The 14,948-nt window shown below is 46.8% G+C and overlaps 1 pseudogene across 1 annotated transcript; it reads right to left on the reverse strand.

Annotated features, from left to right (window-relative positions):
- Positions 1 to 360: 360 nt before the first annotated feature.
- LOC308526163 (small ubiquitin-related modifier 2-like) lies at positions 361 to 13,652 on the reverse strand (annotated as a pseudogene). The gene is made up of 2 exons: positions 13,619 to 13,652; positions 361 to 662 (listed from the first exon to the last, which is right to left on the reverse strand). The product of its transcript is annotated as a small ubiquitin-related modifier 2-like (transcript).
- Positions 13,653 to 14,948: the final 1,296 nt, after the last annotated feature.

The raw sequence follows: 14,948 nt of genomic DNA on the forward strand, positions 1-14,948 counted from the left end.
TTTGTTAAACAGTGAGAGCAAAATAACTTACTGGAATATAAAGATCGGAGCTGGGTGAGCATGCCACTAATGGAGAAAGGGGGTGTTTTCACAGAACCAATATTTTTCCCCCATCCCATCTCCATTTGATGTAGATCAAAACATACCATTGGCCATTTAGTTTTAAAAAATGCAAATGCTTGTGCACATACATCAGTTACTTTATGTACAATAAAGGAATGAGGAAGAGGAAAGTGAAAGAATGGAGAAAACCATACTGTAGTCGTCAGATGTGTTGAAACCAAATTGCAGTTTTCTAATTGAGAATGTCTACTTGGTCTGGAGGAACAGAGTTCTGGAGTAAAGTAGCAGGCTCCCTTTTTAGTAGACACCTCCCATCTGCTGCTGGAACACATCAGCTGTATCCTCATCCTCTATTTCCAACTGTGCAGGTGTGTCTGTTTCATCGATTGGTTGCCCTTCAAATCGGAATCTGATCTGCCTCCTTTACTAAGTCTGTCGTTCACAATAGGCTTTCATTAGTTTACTAAGGGGTGTGCGCCTCTGAATCTTAAACTGCACTGCAGAACCATCCTGCTCCACCACCTTCAAATTAATATGATTGTTGTTCTCAGTCTTGAGTTCTTCCCTGGGCTTTTCATCGTCCAGGACGAGCGCGGGGTCTCCTCAGCTGCCGCTTCACAAAAGAGGTACCAGATCCAACAAAAAGATATAACTCTGGTAAACATATATGCACCCAATACAGGAGCACCCAAATACATAAAACAACTTCTGAAAGCTATCAAGGGAGAGATTGATAGCAATACAATCATAGTAGGGGGCTTTAATACACCACTGACACCACTGGATAAATCCTCTAAACAAAAAATCAACAAGGAAACAAAAATCCTAAATGACTCACTAGATCAGATGGACTTAATTGACATCCTAGCTAATAAAAGAGAAACATGGTAATTGGCGTACGACCGCTACCCTTCCCATTGGCTAATCAGCGAGATATGCAAATTAACTGCCAGCCAAGATGGTGGCCGGCAGCCAGGCAGCTTGAAACTAACATGAGGCTTGCTTCCTTCAGTGACGGAGGACTCCAACGTTCCCCGCCTGCCTTGCAGGCCTCTGAGCTGCAACTCTAAGCAACTATGTAACAAATATAGAAGCTAAACAAAACCCCAGAAACCTGCTTTAGTCCGCCGGGCTTCAGCCAGCAGGATCACAACATTGTAAGCAAAGGCCAGAAACCTACTTTCAGCAGCGGAGGCCTAAGAGCTGGAGCCAAGCCTCAAAGCTAAAGCTGTCCCAGAATAAAAAAAAAAAAAGAAGAAGAAAAAAAGGAGCGGTTGGGAGCTTCAGTCACCCCCAGCCTGAAAACAGCCCTCAGCCCCTCACCCAGACTGGCCAGGCACCCCAGTGGGGACCCCCCACCCTGAAGGGTGTGTGACCAGCTGCAAACAGCCATCATCTCCTCACCCAGGCTGGCCAGGCACCCCAGTGGGGACCCCCACCCTGATCCAGGACACCCTTCAGGGCAAACCAGCCGGCACCCACCCATGCACCAGGCCTCTACCCTATATAGTAAAAGGGTAATATGCCTCCCAGCACCAGGATCAGCGTGACAGAGGGCAGCGCCCAAACACCCTGATCGCCCTGCAGCTCTGTGTGTGACAAGGGGCGGGACCACAATATCCCTATCCACCCTGCTCTGTTCGTGACAGGGGAAGGCGCCCCAACCCCCTGATCAGCCCTGCTCTGTGCCTGATGGGGGGAGCTCCCCAACCCCCTGATCACCCTGTGGCTCTGTGTGTGACAGGGTGCGGCGCCCCAACCCCCTGATCAGCCCTGCTCTGTGTGTGACAGGGTGCGGCGCCCCAACCCCCCCACCCCACAGGCCCTGCTCTGTGTGTGACGGGGTAGAGCCGTAACCTCCCCATCGGCCCTGCCCTGAGTGTGAGAGTGGCGGCGCCCCAACCCCCTGTTCAGCCCTGCTCTGTGGGTGATAGAGGGGAGCGCCCCAACCCCCTGATTGGCCCTGCTCTGTGCGTGACAGGGTACGAAGCTCCACCCCCCGTAATGGGCCCTGCTCTGTGAGTGACAGGGGGCAGTGCCCCAACCCCCTGATTGGTCCTGCTCTGTGCGTGACAGGAGTTGTGCCGCAACCTCCCCATCGACCCTGCCTTGAGTGTGACAGGGGGCGGTGCCCCAACCCCCCAATCGGCCCTACCCTGAGCGTGACTGAGGGTGGCATCACAACCTCCCAATCGCCCTGCTCTGTGCATGACAGGGGGTGGCGCCCCAACTCCCCAATTGGCCCTGCTCTGAGCCCGACCAGGGGCTGCACCTAGGGATTGGGCCTGCCTTCTGTCACCCGGGAGCAGGCCTAAGCCAGCAGGTCGTTATCTCCCGAGGGGTCCCAGACTACGAGAGGGCACAGGCCGGGCTGAGGGACTCCCCTCCGCCCGAGTGCACAAATTTTTGTGCACCAGGCCTCTAGTCCTATCTAACAAAAGAGAAACATGGTAATTGGCGTACAACCGCTACCCTTCCCATTGGCTAATCAGGGTAATATGCAAATTAACTGCCAGCCAAGAAGGTGGCCGGCAGCCAGGCAGCTTGAAACTAACATGAGGCTTGCTTCCTTCAGTGACGGAGGACTCCAACGTTCCCCACCTGCCTTGCCGGCCTCTGAGCTTGCAGTTTAAGAAACAATGTAACAAATATAGAAGCTAAACAAAACCCCAGAAACCAGCTTTCAGTAAGCCCAGGATCTCAGAGCTGGAGTTGATACAGAGTTTCAATTATAGAACCTAAACAAGCCATATACCTACTTTCAGCAGCAGAGGCCTCAGAGCTAGAGCCAAGCCTCAGAGCTAAAGCTGGCCCAGAATAAAAAAAGAAAAAAGAAGAAAAGTAGCAGTTGGGAGCTTCAGCCCTCAACCCCTCACCCAGACTGGCCAGGCACCCCAGTGGGGACCCCCCACCCTGAAGGGTGTGTGACCAGCTGCAAACAGCCATCATCTCCTCACCCAGGCTGGCCAGGCACCCCAGTGGGGACCCCCACCCTGATCCAGGACACCCTTCAGGGCAAACCAGCCAGCCCCACCCATGCACCAGGCCTCTATCCTATATAGTAAAAGGGTAATATACCTCCCGGCACCGGGATCAGCGTGACAGGGGGCAGCGCCCAAACCCCTTGATCGCCCTGCGGCTCTGTGTGTGACAGGGGGCGGGGCCACAATATCCCTATCCACCCTGCTCTGTTCGTGACAGGGGAAGGTGCCCCAACCTCCTGATCAGCCCTGCTCTGTGCCTGATACGGGGGAGCTCCCCAACCCTCTGTTCGCCCTGTGGCTCTGTGTGACAGGGTGCGGCGCCCCAACCCCCTGATCGGACCTGTTCTGTTGGTGATAGAGGGCAGCAACCCAAACCCCTGATCCGCCCTGCACTGTTTGTGACAGGGGGCGGTGCCCCAACTCCCCTATCGGCCCTACTCTGTGAGTGACAGGGGGGAGCTCCCCAACCCCCTGATGGGCCCTGCTCTGTGCATGACAGGGGGTGGTGCCACAACCTCCCCATCGACCCTGCCTTGAGTGTGACAGGGGGCGGTGCCCCAACCCCCCAATCGGCCCTACCCTGAGCATGACTGAGGGTGGCATCACAACCTCCCGATCGCCCTGCTCTGTGCATGACAGGGGGTGGCGCCCCAACTCCCCAATTGGCCCTGCTCTGAGCCCGACCAGGGGCTGCACCTAGGGATTGGGCCTGCCTTCTGTCACCCGGGAGCAGGCCTAAGCCAGCAGGTCGTTATCTCCCGAGGGGTCCCAGACTGTGAGAGGGCACAGGCCAGGCTGAGGGACCCCCCATCCCCCCCAGTGCACAAATTTTTGTGCACCGGGCCTCTAGTCTTCAGAATATTTCACCCCAAAGCCACAGAATATACATTCTTCTCCAGTGCACATGGGACATTTTCAAAGATAGACCACATATTAGCACATAGGCAAAGTCTCTTCAAATTCAAGAGGATAGAAATCATAACAAGCATCTTCTCAGATGACAGTGGCATCAAACTAGAAATCAACTACAATAAAAACAATGGGGAAAAAATCAAACACTTGGAGGCTAAATAGCATGCTATTAAACAATGATTGGGTTACCAAAGAGATCAAAGAAGAAATATAAAGCACCTTGGAAATAAATTACAATGAAAACACAACAATCCAAAATCTATGGGACACAGTGAAAGCAGTCCTGAGAGGGAAGTTCATAGACCTACAAGCGTACCTCAAAAAAACAAGAAAAAATGGTAATAAATTACCTAACCCTGCAACTTAAAGAATTAGAAAGAGAGCAACAAGAAAAGCCCACAGTATCCAGAAGGAAGGAGATAATAAAGATCAGAGCAGAAATAAATGACATAGAGAACAAAAAAACAATACAAAAGATCAATGAAACCAAGAGCTGGTTCTTCTAAGGATAAACAAGATTGATGAACCTCTAGCCAGGCTCACCAAGAAGCAAAGAGAGAGGACTCAAATAAACAAAATCAGAAATGAAAGAGGTGAAGTAACAATTGATCCCACTAATATACAGAGGATTGTAAAAAAATACTATGAACAACTCTATTCCAACAAAGTGGACAACTTCAACAAAATGGACACATTCCTAGAAAAATACAAGCTTCCAAAACTCAATCAGGAAGAATCAAAAAACCTGAGTAGGCCGATAACTACTGATGAAATTGAAACAGTAATCAAAATGCTTCCAGCAAATAAAAACCCTGGACCAGATGGCTTCACAGGGGAGTTTTACTGAACATTCAAAGAAGAACTAAAACCAACCCTTCTCAGACTATTCCAAAAAATGCAAGAGGAAAGCACAATTCCAAGCTTTTTCTATGAAGCCAGCATTACCCTAATCCCAAAACCAGATAAAGACACCACAAAGAAAGAGAATTACAGCCCTAACTGGTTTGGCTCAGTGGATAGAGCTTCTGCCTGCAGACTCAGGGATCCCAGGTTCAATTCCAGTCAAGGGCATGTGCCTCGGTTGCAAGCACATCCCCAGTGGGAGGCGGGTGGGGGGTGCAGGAGGCAGTTGATCAATGTTTCTCTCTCATTGATGTTTCTAACTCTCTATCCCTCTCCCTCCCTCTCTGTAAAAAAAAAAAAAATCAATAAAAATAGAAAGAGAATTACAGGCCAATATCCCTGATGAACATAGATACTAAAATCCTCAACAAAATTCTAGCAAACTGAATCCAGCATTACATTAGAAAGATCATACACCATGACAAGTGGGATTTATTTCTGGGATGCAAGGCTAGAACAATATCCGCAAATCAATAAACGTGTTACACCATATAAACAAATTGAGAGACAAAAATCACATAATTGTATCGATTGATGCAGAAAAGGCATTTGACAAAGTCCAACACCCCTTTCTGATAAAAACGCTCAGCAAAGTGGGAATAGAAGGATCATATTTCAACATAATAAAAGCCTTATGTGAAAAACCAACAATATACTCAATGGGCATAAACTAAAACCATTTCCCTGAAGAACAGGAACAAAATAGGGATGCCCACTTTCACCACTCCTGTTCAACATAGTACTGGAAGTGCTAGCCAATGCAATCAGACAAGAAGAAGGAATAAAAGGTATTCAAATTGGAAAAGAAGAAGTAAAATTGTGAGTATTCGCAGATGACATGATACTGTACATACAAAACCCTAAAGACTCCATCAAAAATTATTAGGATTAATAAATGAATTCAGCAACATATCAGGATACAAAATTAATGCCAAGAAATTGATGGCATTTTTATACACCAACAGTGAACTTACAGAAAGAGAGATTAAAAAAACAATCCCATTTATCATTGCACAAAAAAATTAAGATATCTAAGAATAAACTTAACTAAGGAGGTAAAAGACATCTACTCAGAAAACTACAGGATGTTGAAAAAAAGAGATAGAGGAAGACATAAACAGATGGAAGAACTTACCATGTTCATGGATTGGTAGAATCAACATCATTAAAATGTCCATACTATCCAAAGAAATCTATAAATTCAACACACTCCCCTTTAAAATACCAACGGTATATTTCACAGATCTAGAATGAACTCTCCAAAAATTCATCTGGAATAAAAAACGACCCCGAATAGCTGCAGCGATCCTGAGAAAGAAGAACAAAGTAGGAAGGATCTCAATACCAGATATCAAGCTGTATTACCAAGCCACTGTACTGGCACAAGAACAGTCATATAGATCAATGGAATAGAATAGAGAACCCAGAAATTGACCTGAACCACTATGCTCAATTAATATTTGACAAAGGAGGCAATAACATACAATGGAGTCAAGACAGTCTCTTCAATAAATGGTGTTTGGGAAATTGGACAGATACATGCAAAAAATGAAACTAGGTCACCTACTTACACTACACACAAAAATAAACTCAAAATGGATAAAGGACTTAAATGTAAGATGGGAAACCATAAAAATACTAGAGGAATCCAAATGCAACAAAATTTTAGACATATGCTGAAGCAATTTCTTCACGGATACAGCTCCTAGGGCATTGGAAACTAAAGAGAAAATAAACAAATGGTACTATATCAAAATAAAAAAGCTTTTGTACAGCAAAAGAAACCATCAACAAAACAACAAGAAAGCCCACTGCATGGAAGAATATATTTGCCAATGTTATCACCAATAAAGGTTTAATCTTCAACATTTATAGGGAACTCGTACAACTTAACAAAAGGAAGATAAACAATCCAATCAAAAAATGGGCAAAGGACCTAAATAGACACTTTTTGAAAGAGGATAGTCAGAAAGCCAAGAAACATATGAAAACATGCTCAAAGTCATTAATCATCCAAGAGATGTGAATCAAAACAACAATGAGGTACTATCTCACACCTGTCAGAATGGCTATCATCAACAAATCAAGAAACGACAAGTGCTGGAGAGGATGTGGAGAAAAAGGACCCCTCCTTCACTGCTGGTGGGAATGCAGATTGGTGGAGTTTCCTCAAAGACAGTATGGAGTTTCCTCAAAAAGTTAAAAATGGAACTTCCATTTGACCCAGTGATCCCACTTCTAGGAATATATCCCAAGAAACCAGAAACACCAATCAGAAAGGATATATGCACCCCTATGTTCATAGCAGCACAATTTACCATAGCTAAGATTTGGAAACAGCCTAAATGCTCATCAACAGATTAATGGATTAGAAAACTGGTACATCTACACAATGGAATACTTACCCATTTGCCACAGCATGGATTGAACTGAAGAGCATTATGCTAAGTGAAATAAGCCAGTCAATGAAAGAAAAATACCACATGATCTCACTCATTTATGGATAATAAAGACCATTATAAACTAATGAACAAAAATAGATACAGAGGCAGAGCAGCATTGAACAGACTGTCAAACTACAGCGGGAAGGCTGGGGAGCAATGGGGGGAGGGAGGTAAGAGATCAACCAAAGGACTTATATGCATGCATATAAGCATAACCAATGGACACAAGATACTGGGGGGTAGGAGAGGCCGGGGGAAGGTCAAGGGGGAAAAAAGGAGACATATGTACTACTCTTTGTAATACTTTAAGCAATAAAACAAAATAAAAAAATAAAGACTAATTAAGAAGCCATTTAAATAATTCAAGCAAGGGATAGTGATATTCTGAACATGTCAAAAGTATGGAACATGGAAAGAATCATTCTTTTCATTCCAGGTGTACTAAGAGGTAAAATCTTCATATATTGCTTCAATATTGACAATGGAAGGAAGTGGGGAAGCCAGATATGAAAGATAATTCCATTTAAAAAATATGGGGTTCCACTGTATGGGAAAACATATTCTCCAGTGATGCATCTGATAAGGAGTTAATTTCCAGAAAATATAAAGAACTCATATAACTCAACACCAGGAAGACAAAAAATCCAATTTTAAAATGGGCAAAAGACCTGAATAGACACTTCTCCAAAGAGGGCATACAGATCTCCAATAGACATATGAAAAAATGGTCAACATCACTAATCATCAGAGAGATGCAAATAAAATCTATATTGAGGTATCACCTCACATCTGCCAAAATGGCTACCATCAGTAAGTCAACAATCAACAAGGGCTGGTGAGGATGTGGAGAAAAAGAAACTCTAGTTCACTGTTGGTGGGAATGCAGACTGGTGTAGCCACTAGGTAAAATAATATTGAAATTCCACCAAAATATTAAAAATTGATGATTCCAAAATGGCGGCAGAGTAAGTGTAAGCTGCACTGACACACTCCCAAGACAAAACTGGAATTAAAGCTAAAATATAGAAAAACCATCCTGAATAATCAACTGAAGAGTAGCTGGAGAGAACCCTCATAACCAAGAATGGAAAGTAGAGACTACCTACAAAGAGACTAGTAGGAGTGCAGAGGCATTAAAGGACTAGCCGGACTCCCACAGACAGCATTTGAAGCTCCAAAGGGATATTATAGATGTGGGGGGTTCCCACGGAGAACTCTGGGGTTTAAACCCTAAGCTGAGCTCCCCAGCCCAGAGCACCAGAACTGAGAAAGATACCCATAGAACATGAGGCTGTGAAAAGCAGCAGGGTTGCTGTCTGCCAAGGAGGGATAGCTGGAAAGGCAGGCACCCTCTTAAAGGGCCAATGCACAAAATCTCCTATGCAGCCATTCACCTTGGGCTCCAGAAGAGGTAGGGCAGAGTGGACTGGAGTTGTGTTAGCAGAAGCCAGGGTTGGGGACTCTGGGGTTAGAGCTTGGAAGGCACACATCCTGGTTTCCCACGCTGGTCATTCCCTCATACTGCAGAAGACATCTTTCAGGCAAACTTTTGCTATTCCATGTGCTTTTTGCCTGGGGGGAAGGGAGGTGTCCCACCTACTGTAAAACACCTTGCTCCACCCTGTGGCGTTTCTGAGGCCCATTAAGAGACTGAGAATAACGGTCAGCCTCTAGGCAATAGCAATTGTCCCATTCTATTGGAAAATGTCTCACCCCACCCTGTGATCAATAGCCTAAGGCTAATCGAGACTGAATAATAATCAGACTATAGGCAGAGGCACATCTTTGGAGGCTTTGAGTCCTTCTCTGATCTAATTCTGGGCTCAAGGGTAGGAAAAGCATACCTTGTGCACATCTTGGTCCTTCCAAAAGGCACCCAGCCCCAGCAGAGGGAGCCACACGCTGTGGATTGCCGATAGCTCCAAACAGGGTGCTCGAGTCAGTCAGAAACATCTGACACTGCTGCACTAAAGATCGGGAGGCGTAGTAGATATACCTAATACAAAGCCACAAACCCAAACAGGAGCCAAACATGGGAGACAAAATAACAAGCTGCAAATGAAAGAACAAGAGAAGTCCTCCAAAAGAAGAGCTAAATGAAATGGAGATAAGAAATTTATCAGACATAGAGTTCAGAATAATGACAAAAATACTCAACAACATGAGAAGAGGTATAGTAACTATGAAGAATGACATAGCACTAATAAAGAACACGGTGGAAGAAATACACAGCAGATTAGGGGAAGCTGAGGATCGGATCAGTGAATTAGAAGTCATGGTAGAAAAAAATCACTCATACATAAAGGTCACTACATAATACTAAAGGGACTGATCCAACAAGAGGGTATAACCCTGGTAAACATATATGCAACCAATATTGGGACACCTAAATATATATAAAAAAAAAAAACTTCTGAAGGATGTAAGGGAGAGGTTAACAGCAATACAGTCATAGAAGGGGACTTTAACACTCCATTGACTTCACTGGATAGATCTTCCAGACAAAAAAAATTAACAAGAAAACAGTGACTCTAAAGGACACACTGGATCAGATGGATTTAATTGACATGTATAGAACATTTCACCTCATAGCTGTTAATGTAAAAAAACCATTGAAACCTGTAAAGAATTTTTGTGAGTTTATTTGAGCCAAACTGTCGACATATGCTGGGAAGCAGAACCTCAACGAATTGAGATAGTTCTCCGAAGAATGGCGGGGTTACAATTGTATTTATACATTGCAATCAAAGGAGGGACATAGGTGGGTTACATGAAATTCATTGGTGACAGATTTAAGGAGGTGGGATTAAGCGAAGTGGGGAAACCTCTAGGATAGGATAAAAAGTAAAATGATGGACACATACTTAGGTGGGTGCAGGATCAATTAACATGACAATGAAGGAATTTGTAGTATCTGTCCTGGCGCCCAGAACATTTGGTTGTGCTCCAGAAAAAGGGAAGTTACAAGTTACCCAGAGATTTCAAGGGTATGTTATCTTAGAGGCAAAAGGCAAATGGGCTCAGTAAGGATCATAGTTGATCTTGTCAGTGAAGATACTGGCCTAGGACATAACTGCCCACCATAACTGCTTTTAGTTGAAGTTTAATTTCAGACCATCCTTTGTGGTTATTTTAGGTCTCTGAGTCTGCTAGGCTGCCACGCAGGCCTTCCCTGAGCTTGTCAGGTCAGTGTGTGGCCCCTTTCGTCCACATAGCTGTAGAAAATACATTCTTCTCAAGTACACATGGCCATTCTCAAACATAGACCATGGGTTAGGACATAAAACAAGTCTCTACAAATTCAAGAATTTTGAAATCATATTAAGCATCTTCTCAGATCATGATGGAATGAAATTAAATGAACTAGTAAAAACACTCAAAAACATCCAAACATATGGAGGCTAAATAGCATAGTATTAAAAAATGAATGGTTTACCAATGAGATCAAGAAAGAAATAAAAAACTTCCTGGAAACCAATTAAAATGAACACACGACAAAATCACTGGACATAGCAAAAGCAATCCCAAGAATGAAGTTCATAGAATTATAGGCCTACCTCAAAAAAAAAAACAGAAAAAAACTAATAATAAACCATTTAAAGAACTTGAAAGAGAACAAGAAAAGCCAAGTAAGTAGAAGGAAGGAAATAATAATAATTAGAGCAGAAATAAATGACAAGGAGACTAAAAAACAATATAAAACAATCACTGAAACCAAGCGCTGTTACGTCTCAGCAATTAAAGGAAATGAACTGATGATGTAGGGGACGTGGTGGATGGTTCTCAGGGGCATTGTTCTGAGTGGACAACAAAGGCCAGTCTCAGACCACACACGGTATGGCTCCATTTGAATAACACTCTCAGCAGAGCTGTAGAAATGGAGACCAGTTTCGTGGTTGCTAGACGTTAGGGACCGGGAGGTGAGGAAGGTGGGCGTGACTATAAAAGGCAGCACAGGCAGATCTCTGTGTTGTTGGAACAGCTCTGTATTCTGGTTGGTGGTGGTTGTAGGAATCTACACGAGTGATGACATGCACAGAATGCGCACATACACGGCATCCCAGCCGGCTTCCTGGTCTTGATGCCGTCCTACAGAGTTGTAACCATTGAGGGAAACTGGGTGAGCCATGCAAAGCACTTCTCTGTACTGTCTTTGTGACTTCTTGTGGATTTACTAGTATAATTATTTCAAAACTAAAAAGTGTAAGAGATATTTTAAAGAGATATAAGAGCCTAGATGGGAACTGTCCAGGGAGAAGATAGAGTTTTATTAGAAACGCATTGAGTTGGAGGAATGGGCATGACTAGGTGAGATGTGGAGACACCTTACAGTACTGGTCTGAGTTCTGAGAGCGCCTGAACCTGTGGCTAAATTAAGCTGCAGGGCCTAGTGCGGTTGCTAAGGGCGAGAGTGGAGAAAAAGGAGGAAACAAGGATATTTGTGAGGCATGAAGAAGAGGAAGAGCTGCTGGGCTCCAGTTGTCAAGGGGCAGACGCGATGTTCACATGGTGAAGCTTCCCGGAGTCTTTTCACTGAACTGAGAAAGCAAGTGTTTCTAAAATATGGACTGCACTTCAAAACAACTGGATTCTACCAGATCGGCAGTTAATTAGCTAGCTAGGTTACCTAAGATGAGTCACTTAATTTTTGAGTCTCATTTCCTTAGCAGAACCTTGTAAAAGCAATATTCCTAATAGGTGGGTTGGGGTTCAGTTGGGAACCCAGGCTGAGGGCCACAGCTCCCCGGGCACATCCTCTGGGCCTGTTTCAGGCCTCTGCTGGCTCCTGGGCATGGCTAGCATTCCCAGGGTGGGTGGGGCCAGGAAGTGACTATTTGCTGAATAATCAAACTTTGATGTGGTTCAGGTCTGGGGTTAGGCCAGACTTTGGTTTAGGATACTTGGACCCATTGAACCCCACCCGCTGAGACTGAGCCTGACTTACCTTGGTCTCCTCATCAGCTCTCAGGCTGGGAATGGCTGAGCCTGGCTCCCTGGGTGGCTTGAAGATAGAAAAATTCCCAGATTCCCCTTGGACTGCCATTGTCTACAGACTGCCTGGCCTTGAGTCAGCTGCCTGGAGCCGAAGCCCAGGGTGCCAGCCCACTCATTCTTTCTTCCTGGTGCCCAACGTCTTCTGTTTGCCCCTCCAGGAACCTCCTCCCAATCCCCCCATGTCTACTGCCCAGTGCTTGGCCTTTGCAGCCAAGGGCTCTTTTGCATTGTCATTTGCTTCAGTTTGGTTACCAAGGCACTCCCAGGGGTTCCAGTGGGGAGGAGAGTAAGGTTAGCTATTTATTGCCTGTGGGATTCTTGGGTGACTGTGGGGGAGCCTGGGGTGACTGTGGGGAGCCTGGGGTGACTGTGGGAGCAGCCTGGGGTGACTGTGGGGTCAGCCTGGGTAAGCATGGGGGCAGCCTGGGTGAGCATGGGGGCAGCCTGGGGTGACTGTGGGAGCAGCCTGGGGTGAGTGTGGGGGCAGCCTGGGGTGACTGTGGGGGCAGCCTGGGTGACAGTGGAATAGCCTGGGGTGACTGTGGGAGCAGCCTGGGGTGAGTGTGGGGCCAGGGGGCAGCCTGGGGTGAGTGTGGGGGCAGCCTGGGGTGAGTGTGGGGGCAGCCTGGGTGACTGTGGGGGCAGCCTGGGTGACTGTGGGGCAGCCTGGGGTGACTGTGGGGGCAGCCTGGGTAAGCATCGGGGCAGCCTGGGTGAGCATGGGGGCAGCCTGGGGTGACTGTGGGAGCAGCCTGGGGTGACTGTGGGGGCAGCCTGGGGTGACTGTGGGGGCAGCCTGGGTGACTGTGGAATAGCCTGGGGTGACTGTGAGAGCAGCCTGGGGTGAGTGTGGGGGCAGCCTGGGTGAGTGTGGGGGCAGCCTGGGTGACTGTGGGGGCAGCCTGGGGTGACTGTGGGGGCAGCCTGGGTGACTGTGAGGGCAGCCTGGGTGACTGTGGGGGCAGCCTGGGTGACTGTGAGGGCAGCCTGGGGTGACTGTGGGAGCAGCCTGGGTGAGTGTGGGGGCAGCCTGGGTGAGTGTGGGGGCAGCCTGGGTGACTGTGGGGGCAGCCTGGGTGACTGTGGGGGCAGCCTGGGGTGACTGTGGGGGCAGCCTGGGTGACTGTGGGGGCAGCCTGGGGTGACTGTGGGGGCAGCCTGGGGTGAGTGTGGGGGCAGCCTGGGGTGACTGTGGGAGCAGCCTGGGGTGACTGTGGGGGCAGCCTGGGGTGACTGTGAGAGCAGCCTGGGGTGAGTGTGCGGGTGCTTACATCCCTCCATCAAATTCAGGGTTTCTCTCATGACTGCCTTTCTTACCATTTTCTTCTCTTGGGTTCCCTTCCTCAGCCATCCACCCTGTAGGTGGTAACAGCCTATTGTTACCCTGGTCTTCTGAGCTGTCCCATGTGATTTTCCTGACCTGTCCCATCTTCATTAGTTCTCCCACGGTACCCAATGTGAGGTGCCCTCTCCTTGCTGCTGGGACCCTCACTGGTCTCACCTTGGATGTCAGACAGGTCCACAGGGGGCAAGGATTTCTGACAGCTTTTGTTCACCTCCCTGCTGTGACACCATCGCCAGAAAAGCACAGGCACAGGGAGGTGCTCACCAAGTAATTAAATGGCCGCGTGGATGGAAATAAGTGAGCACTCCCTGCGCAGCATGTGGGCCTTTGCTCGCGAAGGGGAGAGCGCAGGTGCTCCTCACGGTGGGAGAGGCTGAGGACTCAGAGGGACCTCTGACTGGGAGAGCTGTTTTTTTCTTTTTCAAATTGTGGTAAAATATACATAACAAAATGTGCCAGTGTAATCCTTTTTAAGTCTACAGTCCAGCACAGGGGTGGGCAAACTTTTTGACTCGAGGGCCACAATGGGTTCTTAAACTGGACCGGAGGGCCGGAACAAAAGCATGGATGGAGTGTTTGTGTGAACTAATATAAATTCAAAGTAAACATCATTCCATAAAAGGGTACGGTCTTTTTTTTTTTTAGTTATATTCATTTCAAACGGGCCGTAGTTTGCCCACGGCTGGTCCAGCAGCATGAAGTACATTTGCATTGCTGTACACCATCAGCTCCATAACCTCTTCATCTTCTCAGACTGAAACTCAATACTCATTAAACAGCATCTCCCCCTTCACCAGCCTTTGGCAACCACCGTTCTACTTTTTGTCTCAATAAATTTGACTACTTGAGGTGCCTCCCACAAGTGGAATTAAACAGCATTTGTCCTTTTGTAACTGGCTTGTTTTGCTGAGCATGTCCTCAGGCTCATCTATGTTGGAGCATCCCTGTGGGAGCCTGCGTCAGAATGTCCTTCTTTCTTAACGGCTGAATAACATTCCACTGCGTGTATGAGCCGCATTTGGTGCAGCCTCCCATCCACTGACGGACACGTGGGTTGCTTCCGCCTGTGGTTATTGCTAACGATGCTGCGATGAACATGGGTGTGCAAATATCTATCTGAGTTTCTGCTTTCAGTCATTTGGGGAACACGCCCACAAGTGGACTTGCTGGATCACACAGTAATTCTTGTTTTAACTTTCTGAGGAACCACCCTATTGCTTCCTACAGTGGCCACACCAGTTTACACCCCTCCCGCAGCGCAGTGTTCCCGCTCCCCACAGCCTCCCCACCTTGCTGCCTTCT

Source organism: Myotis nattereri, assembly GCF_964212035.1.
Source record: "Myotis nattereri genome assembly, chromosome: 10".
NCBI classification, from domain to species: domain Eukaryota; kingdom Metazoa; phylum Chordata; class Mammalia; order Chiroptera; family Vespertilionidae; genus Myotis; species Myotis nattereri.